Source organism: Rhinatrema bivittatum, chromosome 4, assembly GCF_901001135.1.
Source record: "Rhinatrema bivittatum chromosome 4, aRhiBiv1.1, whole genome shotgun sequence".
Lineage (NCBI taxonomy): Eukaryota > Metazoa > Chordata > Amphibia > Gymnophiona > Rhinatrematidae > Rhinatrema > Rhinatrema bivittatum.
Window position 1 is genome coordinate 252,350,875 of NC_042618.1, and position 15,438 is coordinate 252,366,312.

The window sequence follows — 15,438 nt, forward strand, 5'->3', positions numbered from 1 at the left end:
TGGTAAGGGCAAAGGGGCATCGGGGCCATTTTTTTTTTAGAACAGCTGATGCCTGGGAACGGGAAATCTCTCCCCGAGGCCCCCCTGGACCACCAGGTAATTTTAAAAGGTTTTGGGGGGGGTCGGGAGGGTGGGGTCGATTTAAAGGGTCGGGTGGATTGTTTTTTTTAGCGGCGCGGGCCTCCCTAAAAAAAAAATTAGCGATGTGAATTGGAATCGGAAACGATTCCAATTCACATATCTTAACGATCAGATTTCCCCCCCACCCCAGCCGAATCTGATCGTTAAGACGATCTGGCACACGATTCACATCTCTAATGTTTACTATTTATGCAATTTCTGTTCAGACAGAATATGTATCTTTTCCTTGTGTCATTTTAAACAATAAAAATAATTACCGGACCTTTACTTTTTATTTTTGCCGTGAAAAAAAAAATACCTTTTGCTTAATTGTTAAGAACTTTGATTTTAATGGTTTTATTTTTGTAATCTCTTAGCCTCAGGTACAAAAATTTAGATTGTAAGCCCTTTTAGGGGATAGTGAATTACCTATTGTACCTTATTGTAAACCGATGTGATATCTCTTTTTGAAATGAACATCGGTATATAAAAATCGTAAAAAAAAAAAAAAAATTGTAATGAGCAGTGTGTCAACATGTGAGCGTGGCCTGTCCGGTGTGTCACGATGGGAAAAAGGATGAGAACCACTGCTCTAGGAGATTTAAATGTGACCAGGCTCCCAGCCTGGTCCTACACATGCTCACAAGGAGACACTAGGGGCACTGCCTCACACGTCTCCCTACCAGCAGGGGTATCCAGTGGGCTCTGCCCCCTGCTATCCAAGCCATCTCCTCACTGGCTACCCGACTCTGCCTGTGATGTAGCCTATTCTCCATCAGGAGCCCTTAGCGAGCTTCAACTCCAGCATCAGGGGCAGACTGCAGGAAAATATCAGCCCAGGGGATTTTTTCAAAACCAGCCCACGGGGTATCTGACTCCCTTGTGCACTTTCTCTGCAGCCCGTGTTTCAATAGCTCCCTAAAGCATGCTAAGACGACTCTGAAACCTGGCAGAATTAAGCCCAAACATCTCCAAAATAAATTTCTTAGTTTTCCCAAATAACTAAGAAATAGAGCATACTCTAGATCAGCAGTGAGTAAACAAAGCTATAGACCCCATTCCATGCATGCAAATCGGTTAACATACACACACACATATCCTGGTCTGGCCAACCAAGCAGCTCTTGAACTAGTGAAAGTAATAAGACAACTACACTCCCAGCCAGTGTCAGACACTCACACATGCTCAGTTACACAAAACAGATTATAGATTGCAGAAACTTTATTGGCACATCTACACTGACACATACAAAGATACACACTCTCTCAGACATTTTCTCACAGACACACAAATAAACCCACACACTGAGAGTGAGTGTGTGTGTGTGTGTGTGTGTAAGAGAGAGACACCCAAACATGCACTCTCTCTCTGACACAAAGTGTATGTATAGATCTGTGTTGCTCTCTCTATCACACAGACATACACTAATATACTACTGATGTACTGCTGCTTATGTGCTCACACAGTGAGTGCCCCCACACCAGCACTACTGCATCATTACGACTTGAAGCAAATACCAAAACCTTCAAGAAAGGATTCAAAACGTGGTTATTCCAGCAAGCCTTTTCTTAAACATAGCTTCCCTAACACGCTTTTAGAATTTTATTTTAGAATTTTATTTTATCACTAAGTTTAGATGTCCTCCAGAATTTTATATTGTATGTATTATAGTGTTTTTTGTTAAGGATTTTATGCATTTCTTACCTTGTTTTATTAGATTTTATTTTTTTCAAATGCTTTAACTGTGCATTTGTTAACAAATTTGTACACCGATGTGATGTTTTTATGAACGTCGCTATAAAAAACCAATAAATAAATAAAATAAATCAGAGTTTATGTTCTTGCTTGCTGTTAGCCCTTCCTCATTCTGCAGCAGCCTTCTCCCTTTCCAGTCCCACTCTAAGACTTGCTGGTTCCACAGCTAACTGCCCCTCTCAGAGCTCAATCCAGTCACCTTCACAGAAACCTACCCAACACTACACAGGTACTTTCTCCTGGCTCACTCTCTCCGTTCCTGTGCCTGTAGTTTACGCCACTTCTCCACCACCCTCCCAACACTCCAGTGCATTCTCATTGACTGCATGCTACACAGTCTGCTGCTTTTATGGTTCCTCAGGCTTGAATCTGCGTACCTACTCCAGGGGAAAAGGGGCCAGAAGTGATCCATACTTTTCCCTGGTCTTAAAGAAAGAAAAACTTAAGCCCTGGCTGAACCGAGGAAGAGCCATTAACCCAGCTCCAGATGGGAATCCTGCTTTCCTTGTGGAGTCAGTGCAGGTGCAAGGGTGCATAATAACATAAGATATGCCATACAGAGTCAGAACAAGGATCCATCAAGCCCAGTATCCTGTCTCCAACAGTGGCCAATCCAAGTCAAAAGTACCGACAAGAGAGGGAGCAATTTTAGATCTAATTCTCAATGGAGCACAAGATTTGGTGAGAGAGGTAAAGGTGGTGGGGCCGCTTGGCAATAGTGAACTAATATGATCAAATTTGAAATAATGACCGGAAAGGGGGACAATAAGCAAATCCAAAACGATCTTCCTAGGAACAACCATGTCTGATGGCTCTTCAGGTAAATCCTCCCACATTGTCTCTTCATCCATCTCAGATGAAGAATCAGATTCCTTTTTAGGTAGCACGGAAGGAACTCTTGAATCTGAGATGTTTTCACAGGACTTCAATAGCAGAATAACCTCAGTTACCTTTTTAAAAGATTCTTTTTGAAAAGGATCCTGCTGAGGTAAGAGTTCTGATTCCGCTGAAACATTGGGTCTGCCATTAGCAGGTAAAACCTCCTTGAAACATTTCTTATGACAATCCGGACCCCAGCGTGAGAGATCCAAGGAAGCCCAATCAAATTGAGGCTGATGCTCTTTCAGCCAAGGCAATCCCAAAACGATCGGATGCATGGCCTTCTCTAATAAAAAGAGAGAGATTATTTCCGTGTGAAGTGCTCCAGTACAAAGCGTAATTGGTACAGTCTCGCAGGTTACATCACTTGGTAAAGGCTCCCCGTGTATGGAAGATAACAATAGAGGACATTTTAAGGAGATGAGAGGAATCTTCAGATATTCTACTAGATATCTAGAAATAAAATTGCCTCCTGCCCCTGAGTCCACCAGAGCAGGAGTCCGAATCGTGACCGGGCCATAGGTCAGAGAGACTGGAAGAGAGAGCAGAAGTGAAGGTGCAGTAAGTTCCACAAACAGTCTTTCCGCCGCATTAGAATTCCTCCGTTCCCCCGGGGAATTGGAACAAGTCGAGACATCACGGCTGAACTGGCCACAGTACATACACGGAACACATCTTTCGTGGGTCCTTTTCTCCTTAACAATCAAGTGACCATGACCAAGTTGCATTGGCTCCTCTTTATCAATAGCAATGTTTGCTGGATTTATCGGAAAAGCAGGGGCACGAGCCCGCTTGAACTCGGATAATGCTCTAGACGGAAGTTCCTTCACTTTGTCTCGAAGCCGCCAATCAATCCGAGTAGCCAAGGCTATCAACTCTTCCAGCGAGTCAGGTGTCTGAAGAGCAGCCAGCTCATCTTTTATGCGAGTGTCCAGGCCTCTGCAAAAGAGTGTCTTCAGACATCTGAGGTCCCAGCACAGCTCTGCTGCTAGAGTTTTAAATTCAATAGCAAATTCTGCCAGGGATCTGTTGCCTTGCTTCAGATCCACCAAAGTAAATCCAGCAACGGACATACGAGTGGGGTAATCAAAAACGGATTTCAATAAGTCCATAAATCCTTCTATGTCCTGTAAGATAGGGTCCTTGTGTTCCCACAAGGTACAAGCCCATGATAAGGCTCTCCCATCCAAGTAAGACAGAATGTAGCTAGTCTTAGAAAGACCTGTAGGAAATAATGAAGGTTGTAAGATGAAATGTAAGCTGCACTGGTTCAAGAAGCCTCAAGTCTTCTGGAGTTCTCTGGAGAATCGAACTGGCGCCGCCAGTGGAACAGCTGATTTTAAAGTTATCTCCTGTAACTGACCTTCTGGTATAGAGGCTATGCCTTGTATCTTCAGTGCCTGAAGCTGATGAACTGCCACAGTAATTTTCTCCAAGGTTTCTTGCTGTTCTAGGATGCGTTGAGCCAGGCCCGGAATAGCCTGTAAGGCAGAAAGTTGAGCCGGGTCCATGGCTATAGTCCTCAATACCTTTAGCCGGATTCACTGGAGTTAGCAATCTGTTCTGTGCTGCTCCCCCAGGGGGAGGGGCTAACACTAGATGATACTCCGTAGGCGGAGTAAGTGATCTACTGTGGATAATTCCCACAGAGTGGCAGTTGGTAATACCATATTATTAGTGTAAAGAATGAACACTCAGTACAATGGTGAATCCCTGGGCTGATGGCAGATAACAGCGCCCTCAAGTGGAGATCTTGAGAGGAACCATCAGCTAAGCTAGAATATTGAAATAGACAAAATAGTTCTTTATTAGACTGGAAGCTGGGCCACCAGGGGTGGCAGTAGTGAGTCATTGTGTTCGGCAAGGCTGAAGTCCTTCTGATACTGGAATATAATCTCTGGGTCACTGAGCTGTAGAAAGAGACTAGAAGTAGTGAGTAGACACGGTATACTGGATACAATATGGTACACTCACAATAGTAGATGTCTGCAATGGTCTCTATGCCACAGAGAGTCTTCAGTACACTTAGGAATAGGAGCCGTAGGCGTGCACTGGTTCCCACAAACAGTCTGTAATAAGAACTCACAATTGCTGTATAGGAAATGGCTTCTAGAGTAGAAGAGAGTCTGTAGAGGATACTAGGAACATGGGCCCTCGTGGAGCGAGTACTGGTTCCTATCTGCAATCTTGATCTCTGTACCTGCGATAACGTCTGGGACAGAAGAGAGTCTTCAGAGCAATAGGAAAAGTAGGCTCTCGTGGCGGGAGTACCGATTCCTATGTAATAGAACTCACTGTGTTCATGTCCGCGATCGCCTCCAGGCAATGAGGAGTCTTCCGAATGTTCTGGCAATCTGAAATCAAGAAGAGAGAGAGCGGAGCCCCCGTGGAGCGGGTACTCCCGATAAGTTAGAAAGCAGAGTAGCTTGACGAATCGCAACCAAGAAGTAAGATTCGAGCCCTTGCTAACTCGTTAGAGGTTAGCAAACAAAGACCTTTTAAAGTATGAAAGGATGACATCACTGTGGGAAAACGCCCCCGAGGTTCGCGCTCTTGCTGGTACAAAGTCTGGAGCGCGCGCGCGTGCCCTTACGTCCTTAGGAACATGGCGGTTTCGTAACGTCAAGCCAGCTCGGAGGTGCCGACGAGATGGGGCAGGAGAACTCCGTGTTCGCAACTGTCTGTCAGACCCGGAGGGAGTCGCCACCGGAGCAGAGAGGGTGGAGTGAGGGCGAGAAACAGGCACGAAAGCAACAATGATCGAGGGGTTAAAGGGGCACTTAGAGAAGATAAGGCCATCATGGAAAGATTAAACAATTTCTTTGCTTCAGTGTTTACTGAAGAGGATGTTGGGGAGATACCCGTTCTGGAGAAGGTTTTCATGGGTAATGATTCAGTTGGATTGAACCAAATCACAGTGATTGACAAACTGAAGAGTAGTAAATCACCTGGACTGGATTGTATACACTCCAGGGTTTTGAAGGAACTCAAAAATGAAATTTCAGATCTATTAGTAAAAATTTGTAACCTATCATTAAAATCATCCATTGTACCTGAAGACTGGAGGGTAGCTAATGTAACCCCAATATTTAAAAAAGGTTCCAGGAGCGATCCGGGAAACTACAGACCAGTTAGCCTGACTTCAGTGCCAGGAAAAATAGTGGAAAGTGTTCTAAATATCAAAATCACAGAACATATAGAAAGACATGGTTTAATGGAACAAAGTCAGCATGGCTTTACCCAAGGCAAGTCTTGCCTTACAAATCTGCTTTACTTTTTTGAAGGAGTTAATAAACTTGTAGATAAAGGTGAACCGGTAGATGTAGTGTATTTGGATTTTCAGAAGGCATTTGACAAAATTCCTCATTAGAGGCTTCTAGGTTAAGTAAAACGTCATGGGATAGGTGGCAATGTCCTTTCATGGATTACAAACTGGTTAAAAGACAGGAAACAGAGAGTAGGATTAAATGGACAATTTTCTCAGTGGAGGGGAGTGGGCAGTGGAGTGCCTCAGGGATCTGTACTGGGACCCGTGCTTTTCAATATATTTATAAATGATGTGGAAAGGAATACGAGTGAGGTAATCAAATTTGCAGAAAATACAAAATTATTCAGAGTAGTTAAATCACAAGCGGATTGTGATAAGTTGCAGGAAGATCTTGTGAGACTGGAAAATTGGGCATCCAAATGGCAAATGAAATTTAATGTGGATAAGTGGAAGGTGATGCATATAGGAAAAAATAACCCATGGTATAGTTACACAATGTTAGGTTCCATATTAGGAGCTACCACCCAAGAAAGAGATCTAGCTGTCATAGTGGATAACTCATTGAAATCATCGGTTCAGTGTGCTGCGGCAGTCAAAAATGCAAACAGAATGTTGGGAATTATTAAAAAAGGAATGGTGAATAAAACAGAAAATGCCATAATGCCTCTGTATCTCTCCATGGTGAGACCACACCTTGAATATTGTGTACAATTCTGTCGCCGCATCTCAAAAAAGATATAGTTGCGATGAAGAAGGTACAGAGAAAGGCAACCAAAATGATAAAGGGAATGGAATAGCTCCCCTATGAGGAAAGACTAAAGAGGTTAGGACTGTTCAGCTTGAAGAAGAGACAGCTGAGTGGGGATATGATAGAGGTGTTTAAAATCATGAGAGGTCTAGAACGGGCAAATGTGAATCGGTTATTTACTCTTTCGAATAATAGAAGGACTAGGGGGCACTCCATGAACTTAGCATGTTGTTACGAGCGCGTCCTCCACGCTGCTGACAAACCGAGGGCTTGAAGGCCTTCCGGATTCTGTTGCGGGCGTGAGGAGCACGGTCGCCTCTAGAGCAGGTGTAGTGAGCCCTTGGGCCATGGCGAGACTCATGGAGGAGCCCCAAGCCACACCATGGGAGGTGAGCCGATGCGAGTATGGAGAGCCAGGCGGGTACTGAAGCAGGAATAGAGAACAGAGTCTGACCCTCAGCCAGACCTGCACGCCCATGGCAACCAACAACGCAATGTTGATTGATGAACGGTCCTCCGACTGTTCCAAGCCCTTTCGGACCTGCCGCTGGCTAACGGCATTGGGCAGCAGGCCGGACAGAGGACGAGGGCAGACAGAGTCCTTTGAACACTGAAGACATCACAGACGAGGGCTGAAGTGAAGACATCACAGACGAGGGCTGAAGTGAAGACATCACAGACGAGGGCTGAAGCAAAGACATCATGGGCGAGGGCTGGAAAGGAAGGCATTTGCACTGTCCCTCAGGGCGCCCTACTCAGCCCACCGGCACGGGCGGACCCAATGGGCTGGTCGCGGACCACCCTGTCCTACACCCGCAGGAGCAGGACCAGAGCAGGAACAGTAAAGCAGGGTACTGCACTCCTGGCAGTCTGAGGCAAGCAGGAATATCAGGAACTGGATCAGGAACAAACATCAAGGCGACATCTGGAACCAGCATCAGGGAAACAGGCGGAGACATCATGGACGAGGGCTAGGAAGGAAGATAGTGGCGCTGTCCCTCAGGGCGCCCTACTCAGCCCACCGACACGGGCGGACCCAATGGGCTGGTCGCGGACCACCCTGACCTACAGCCGCAGGAGCGGGACGAGCACAGGGAAGAGGCGGGTAGCTGCACTGCTGGCAGTCTAAGGCAAGTTGCTGCACTCCTGGCAGTCCAAGGCAGGTTGCTGCACTCCTGCAAGCCTAAAGCAGGTTGCTGCACTCCTGGCAGCCTAAAGCAGGTAGGAACATCAGGAACTGGAACAGGAACAAACATCAGGAACTTACATCAAGGCAACAGGAAGAGACAGGACAGGGAGCCGTCAAGACAAGCGAGACCACGGAGGACCTGGATCAGGCAGGGGTCACAGGCAACTGTGGAACCCAATCCAAAGGCAAACAGGAACTGCAGAGAAAGTCCTTTTATACTGCTGCATGCAGGCAACTACCTGGGAGGAGTTCACATGGACCGCCCCTCACTGGCCCTATAACTGAGGTGGAGAGCTGCGGGCCGGCTCCTAGGGAGAAGGGCGTGGCCGAACCAGGAAGTCCAAACACAGCCAAGCAGACCACAGGCAAGCCTCAAGAACAGCGAGGCCTCCCAGGCCCTGGAGCAAATCCTGGATAGAGCGCAGGCGAGGCCCTGGCTTCGGAGCGGCCTCTGGAAGATAAGGTAAGATGCCTCCTGTGGCGCAGCTACAGGAGGGATCGCAACACATGTGGCACATGTAAAACTAATCTGAGAAAGTTCTTTTTCACTCAACGCACAATTAAACTCTGGAATTTGTTGCCAGGGGATGTGGTTAGTGCAGTTAGTGTAGCTGGGTTTAAAAAAAGATTGGAGAAGTTCTTGGAGAAGTCCATTACCTGCTATTAATTAAGTTGACTTAAAAAACAGCTACTGCTATTACTAGCAACAGTAGCAGGGATAGACTTAGTTTTTGGGTACTTGCCAGGTTTTTATGGCCTGGATTAGCCACTGTTGGAAACAGGATGCTGGGCTTGATGGACCTTTGGTCTGACCCATTATGGCATGTTCTTATGTTCTTAACCAGAAAACTCTGCAAAAAAAGCCATCTGTATATGGTATTACAGCATATTGTAAAGGGTGTTGGGTGTGGACGCGGCCTTTAGAAAGTTTTGAGTAACTGAATTGCAATATAGTAAACCTCCCAAAGAAAAACAGCACTAACTGCCAGCACTCAAACAGTAATAACCCTACCTATGAAAAGGCAATACTGTAAATATTACATCATACCCTAATACCAATACACCTGCTGTTAGGAAAACAGAACAAGCCAAGCTTTTATAGATTTCTGCACACAAACTATATGCCATAGTTCTCTCTAAGCTGAGCATTGAGCAATTGCTCATACATTTTGGAGCTTTGCTCACAGTTTTACGTGACCACTCATATACATTTTTCTTTGTGCGTATAATATAGAAATAGAACACTAATTCTGGAGCTCAAAAATTGTTGGTTCAAAAGAATTGTTACTCATATGAAAAAAAATTTGCATATACCTAGTCACTCCTTGGAGGAAGCATGTACATGCTAGCAGAATACTTCATCTCAGTCACACATGTAGAACACAGACAGACCCTCACCAAATATAAAATGAAAAGATAATAAAGTATAAATAAAAACATGCAAACAAAAACGGAACTGGAAACTGTATGGAATGGAAAAACAAATATCAATCCTCACAAAACATCAAACAATAACATCAAGAAATATAATGCATCAATCATAATATAAAACCAAATTCATAAAAAGAATATATATTTCAAAACAGCTGATGAAAAGAACATCCTATGATTCTGAACATATAACATTGTTTTTTTAAGTTCTCAAAGATCGATAAAAATTTCAAAATAGCAGATAAAGCAAACAACACCCAATAATTAAAATTAAAGCTCTCCGTACCTGAGAACTTTAAATTCCAGTCACCCTGAGAATGTCATGGATTAGTAAGGAGTGGGAGATATATACAAACTTTTTTCTCTGTATAACACACATGTTCATTCTCACACAAACTCTTATATTATCTCTCACACACATACTCACTAGATCACATACTCTCTCTAGTACTTGCTCACTCATTCACATGCTCTCTCCCACAGACATGCTCTCTGTGTCACACATTCACACTCTTGTTCACACACATGCTCACTGGCTCACTCATGCTCTCTCATAGGAATGCTCACACACATGTTCACTGACTCATTCTTGCTCACACACATGCTCACTGGCTCAGTCACTCTCTTTTACACTCACACACAGGCCCGCTTTCTTAAATAATCCTCTTGCTTAAACATATGCTCATTGGCTCACTCGTTCTCTCTCGCTCACAAACATGCTCTGGTATCACAACAAGCCTGACTGCATCATGCAGTGGAACAATGGAAAAACACTCCTCACAAAACATCAAGCAATAAAATCAAGATACAAGACCATGAAAAGAATAAATATGTCAAAACAGCCAACAAATATAGGGTGCCCAATATTCAAAGCACATTCAGCACAACTTAGCAGGATAAGTAGGACTTATCTGGTTAAGTAGCAGCCGCTGAATATGCACTTATGTTTAGCAGCTGCTGCTTAGCCACATAAGGCCCTTATATGGCTAAAACGTTAGCTGCATAAGTTGTGGGCAGGCAGTGGGTACAGCAACTTAGTCGCATTACTTATGCAGCTAAGGAGCAATATTCGGTCTTGGCTACATAAGTTAACCAGCTACATTAGACGGTTGTAACTTATACGGCTAAGTACACATATATGTGCACATATACGACATAGCTGTACTGCTGAATATACCATGTCATTTAGCTGGATAAGTTATATCTGGCTAAGACCTAGATTCATCAAATCACTATAAATATAGCGAAAATAGCTCCCGCGATAAAAAAGGGACGTGGTTAAGGAAATTAGCAGCTTGCCTCATTACATAGGTAAAAAGCACACGCAGCATAGTGTCAGTGCATGCGGCATTGCATCAGCGTGTCACGCATTGCGTGACCATGCAGTGCATTGCGTCAGCACGTGCCGCGTCATTTTACGTGACTGGTATAAATTAGTGCATGGTGCGTAATTTTTTTCAGTTTATAAATGCAGGCTTCCTACAGCTGCCTCTTTGAGGGTGTGTTGAGGAGAGGAGGTGAGTGATTAGGAGTTAGTTGTTATTGCAATTTCTGAGTGTGTTGTCCTGTTCTTTACTGTTTTTCCTTGTGTTTACCTTGACATTTGTCTTTTGTCTATTTGTGTGTGTGAAAGTTTTTGTTTATCACATTTGTCAGTTTGTATTTTTCTGTGGAGGAGGTGAGTGGAGGAGTGAGGAGATGTGGAGGAGGTGAGTGGAGAAGTGAGGAGGTGTGTGGAGGTGAATGAGGAATTGGAGGTTGTGGAGAGGATGGAGTGTGAGAGGGGTGGGATAGAGAGGAAGAGGAGGAGGGAGGAGAGGAGGTGCGATGACGAGGACAGGAAGGAGGAATAGAAGTAAGGGCAGGGACAGGAGTAGAGAAAGGCAGGAGGGGAAGGAACAGGAGGAGGTGGGAGGGAGAAGGAGATAGGCGAGGATGAAGGGAGGAGGATGGCAGGCTATGGATAGAGAGAGAGGGCAGAGGAGAAGGGAGTTGGCAGGGCAGGGGCAGGAAGGGGGGGAGAGGGGAGTGTGAGGAAAGGGAGGACACCTCTTTGGAAGCAGAAGTATACTCCCTTCTGGCAGCCAGGCAGCAGAAACGCCCTCATCTCCAGGCTATCAAGTTCAGTGTCCAGGAGAATGAGATGGTCATTGCAGGGGTCCTGCACCATTATTCCGGGCTCTTCAGCAACTGGGCAGCCAAGACGTTGAAGGCAGCCAAGGGCCAGATCTGGCACAACATAGCCCAGGCAATCATCATGTGCAGCGGAGTGCAACAAAGCGGGGGGCAGGTGGCCCACAAGTACCGGGAGATCAAGGCCCAGCTGAAAGCAAAGGTGGTGCTGAGAAACAACCACATAAGGTGTACCAGAGGAGGAGCCCCTTGTCCTAGTGCCCTGACCCCCATGGAGGACCAACTCGTATAAAGGCTGGGACCGGATGTCTTCGAGGGCATGGCTAAGTGGCTAGACAGTATCGGGCCGATATAGTAAAGTCCCCGGGAGAGCGGGCGAACCGGTGCACGCACAGGCCAATCTCCTGTGCGCGCGATTCACTATTGAAATTAGGCCCGGCAGTAAAAACAGGCAAAAGGAGGCGCTAGGGACACTAGCGCTTCCCTAGCGCCTCCTTTTGGACCAGAGCGGCGGCTGTCAGCGAGTTTGACAGCCGTCGCTCAATTTTGCCGGCGTCGGTTCTCGAGCCCGCTGACAGCCACGGGCTCGGAAACCGGACGCCGGCAAAATTGAGCATCTGGTTTTCGACCCAACAGCCGTGGGCCGACTTCAAATTTTTTTTTTTTTTTTTTAACTTTTGGAAACTTTTGGGACCTCCGACTTAATATCGCCATGATATTAAGTCGGAGGGTGCCCGAAGAAATTAGCGCCTACCTTTGGGTAGGCGCTAATTTCTGAAAGCAAAATGTGCGGCTTGGCTGCACATTTTGTTTTCTGAATCGCGCGGGAATACCTAATAGGGCCTAAATGGGTCAGGCTTGATAGGTTCAGTTGCAGAGCTGTGTGTTTTCATACAGGAGATCTGGGTTTGATTGTCAGGCCCAGCTCCTGCTTCTTGGGCCAGGAACACCGCAGAGGCAATAATCATAAACTCCAGCAGAAAAGGAATTTAACCTATCATACAAAAGTGACGTCTGTTAAATTTTACGTTGTTGCTTCATGTTGTCAATTTTAATCCGCTTAGCATGATTTATTACTGTAAGTGGACTAAAAATATTTTAAGTAAATACATAAATGCTCAATGTGCTGAAGGTAGCTGCAGTTTACAGCCCCTGACCAAAGGATTGGGTAAGGGCTGAAGAGGTTGGGGGCTGTTCAGCTTGGAGAAGAGACGGCTGAGGGGGATATGATAGAGGTCTTTGGGATCATGAGAGGTCTTGAACGAGTAGATGTGACTTGGTTATTTACACTTTCGAATAATAGAAGGACTAGGGGGCATTCCATGAAGTTAGCAAGTAGCACATTTAAGACTAATTGGAGAAAATTATTTTTCACTCAGTACACAATAAAGCTCTGGAATTTGTTGCCAGAGGATGTGGTTATTGCAGTTAGTGTAGCTGGGTTCAAAAAAGGTTTGGATAAGTTCTTGGAGGAGAAGTCCATTAACGGATATTAATCAAATTTACTTAGGGAATAGCCACTGCTATTAATTGCATGAGTGGCATGGGATCTTCTTAGTGTTTGGGTAATTGCCAGGTTCTTGTGGCCTGGTTTGGCCTCTGTTGGTAACAGGATGCTGGGCTTGATGGACCCTTGGTCTGACCCAGCATGGCAATTTCTTATGTTCTTATTATAATGTTTGGGCTATGGAAGGAAGGGGGAAATATCTGGGATAAAAAGAATAGCAAAAACAAATTAATGATTCTAAATTAATGATTTTGTATTCAGAGTTCATGTCACAATCAGCTCCAAGCAGAAAAAAAATGTTGGTTTAATAGTCAGTTAAAATTAGTAGTGTCTGACATTGAAAGTTCTAAGAATGCTAACACAAGTAGTTCATGGTGGTGTTCTCTTGACATGAAAATCTGCAAGACTTTATTGCCTTCTCTGTTTACTCCAGGGATTAGAGTTTGGAGTTTATGAACACAGAAATGTTATCACATTTTATCCTATTTTTGGATCAGCATGCTTTGTCATTATGGAGACAACCCCAGCACTGAATACACCCAAACAGGATGCATTAATTTGGGTCATACCAGTAGTTATTTATGCCAAGAAGTGGATTGTTTGAAAAAAATATGACAAGGGATTCATGAATGACTTCCCTGGCTCATTCTGAATTAACTAAGAGGGTAAGTTTCTTTAATTTCACAATGTTAATTAGGTGTTGATGGAATAAATTCCATTACAAATGGAATCCAGTTTTCCTTATTAATATTGTTTTCTTTAACCTGAGATCAGATTCTCTAGCTATTAAAACCCCTTGATGGGGGCATTTGCTAATGCACTAAAAAAAATTAAACATTTTACAATGCAAAAATTATTCTGTGGTGGGTGAGTTGTTGCAGATGTTTGATGTTGAAACATCAAGAAATATGGGAAACTCCCTTTAACATTTCTGCAGGGGAATTTAATTTCACTTTTGCCATGGCCAGAATAATAATGTAGCCCAAATGATATGTGACCTCAAACCATTTTACTGGAAAGTATAACATTAGCAATAAGGTCAGGGTCATTGCAAAGTGTGGGCAAGAACGGTGACAGCCCTGGGCACCAAGTTGGGAGTTGGAGGGCCTATGCCATGCCACCTTTTGAGTCAGTCTATGTACACATGAGCCAGCAAAGGAAGGGGAACCCTGAAAGCAGCCCTTATCCAAGGAATTGTTTTGTCCAATGACTGCCCTGAATAAGGGGATACCACTACAACTTTATTAGCCTAAAAAGTTTCATGGTTTTCCTGCCCCGTGCAAATGCTGTGCACTACCATGTTGAGGGTCCTTGTTTCGATCCCCAAGTCAGATTTCCCAGGCCCTGTGGAAGAGTGGGATTGGAGAAGAAGTCATGGTCATTGTTAAGGGTGACACCTGATGGCTGGATTTGAAGCCCATGATACAAAGTTCTATAAGGAATCTTGCTTCCTGGCTTCCAGCCTCAGAACCGTTGTTGCCATGACCAGTCTAAGAACAGAAGAGATGTTCTTTCTAAATATAGGGGGAAATCTTCATATGGTGGCTGATGAAGGCTCATGGCCGAAAGAATAGAAGGGAGGAATTAACAAGCAAAAAAAAAAAAAAAAAACCGAAAAAAAAAATTTGACTTTCCCTCAAGCACTCTGGACCACACTAAATGGCCTGATTGTTATTACAAACCAGGTTTCAGCTAAAAATGAAAAGGAGTGAAAAGCTTTACCTCCTGAAGTTCTCTTCAGCTACTCGAACAAAAATTACTGAGTTGCTGGGAGACAAGGAAAGCCAATAGAATCAGTTGTATCATGCTGCCTAGGGCTCAACGAACCACTTAAAATTGTTCTATCATTCATCAATGGCAAGGTGATAACCAATAGAGTACGCCTCTTTGGACCTGGTGGCCAATGAGATGACTAGATTCTCTGATCCTATTGGTAAAGAAGAACCGATAGCAGTACACCTAGAATTAAAGAGATTCAGATAACTTTATTGGCATGACAATTTCACAGCTAACCAATACAATTTGTAAGGTCGATCTCTCAACCGTCATCAAATGCCTGTGTGTTTGTTTATTTGCGTTCTTCAATTTTTTGTGAGAGAATATGAAGCCCTTTGTTTGTATTCCAGGCTTTAAATTATGACAGAACAGTGAAGCTGGCAGAGGACCTCGAGAAGCAGGCGATTTTTTTTCTCTCTGCGCAACACACAGCAGTGGGCTACTACAGCCTAATTCCGTTGTTCAGAGAGGGACGTGGGGCGCGACCTGCGGTAGGAAGGAGCTATCGCGCGCGTGCATGTCGTCCGTTCCCCGGGAAACGCGCCGCGCTAAGGGCGGCTCTGAGGAGGTTTTTTTGTTTGTTTTTTTGTGAAAGTATTCTAGCCTGTGTGCTGCTTTCCCTCCTGTGGGGA

At 44.6% G+C, this 15,438-nt stretch overlaps 1 protein-coding gene across 2 annotated transcripts in view; it reads right to left on the reverse strand.

Moving 5' to 3' along the window:
* Positions 1-14,821, reverse strand: part of LOC115090652 (tetraspanin-33-like) — a 174,746-nt gene extending 159,925 nt beyond the window's left edge. For both annotated transcript variants that reach the window (XM_029600039.1, XM_029600037.1), the window contains exon 1: positions 14,753-14,821. The gene's annotated coding sequence lies outside the window, so the exon portion shown is untranslated. The remainder of the gene's footprint in view (positions 1-14,752) is intronic.
* Positions 14,822-15,438: the final 617 nt, after the last annotated feature.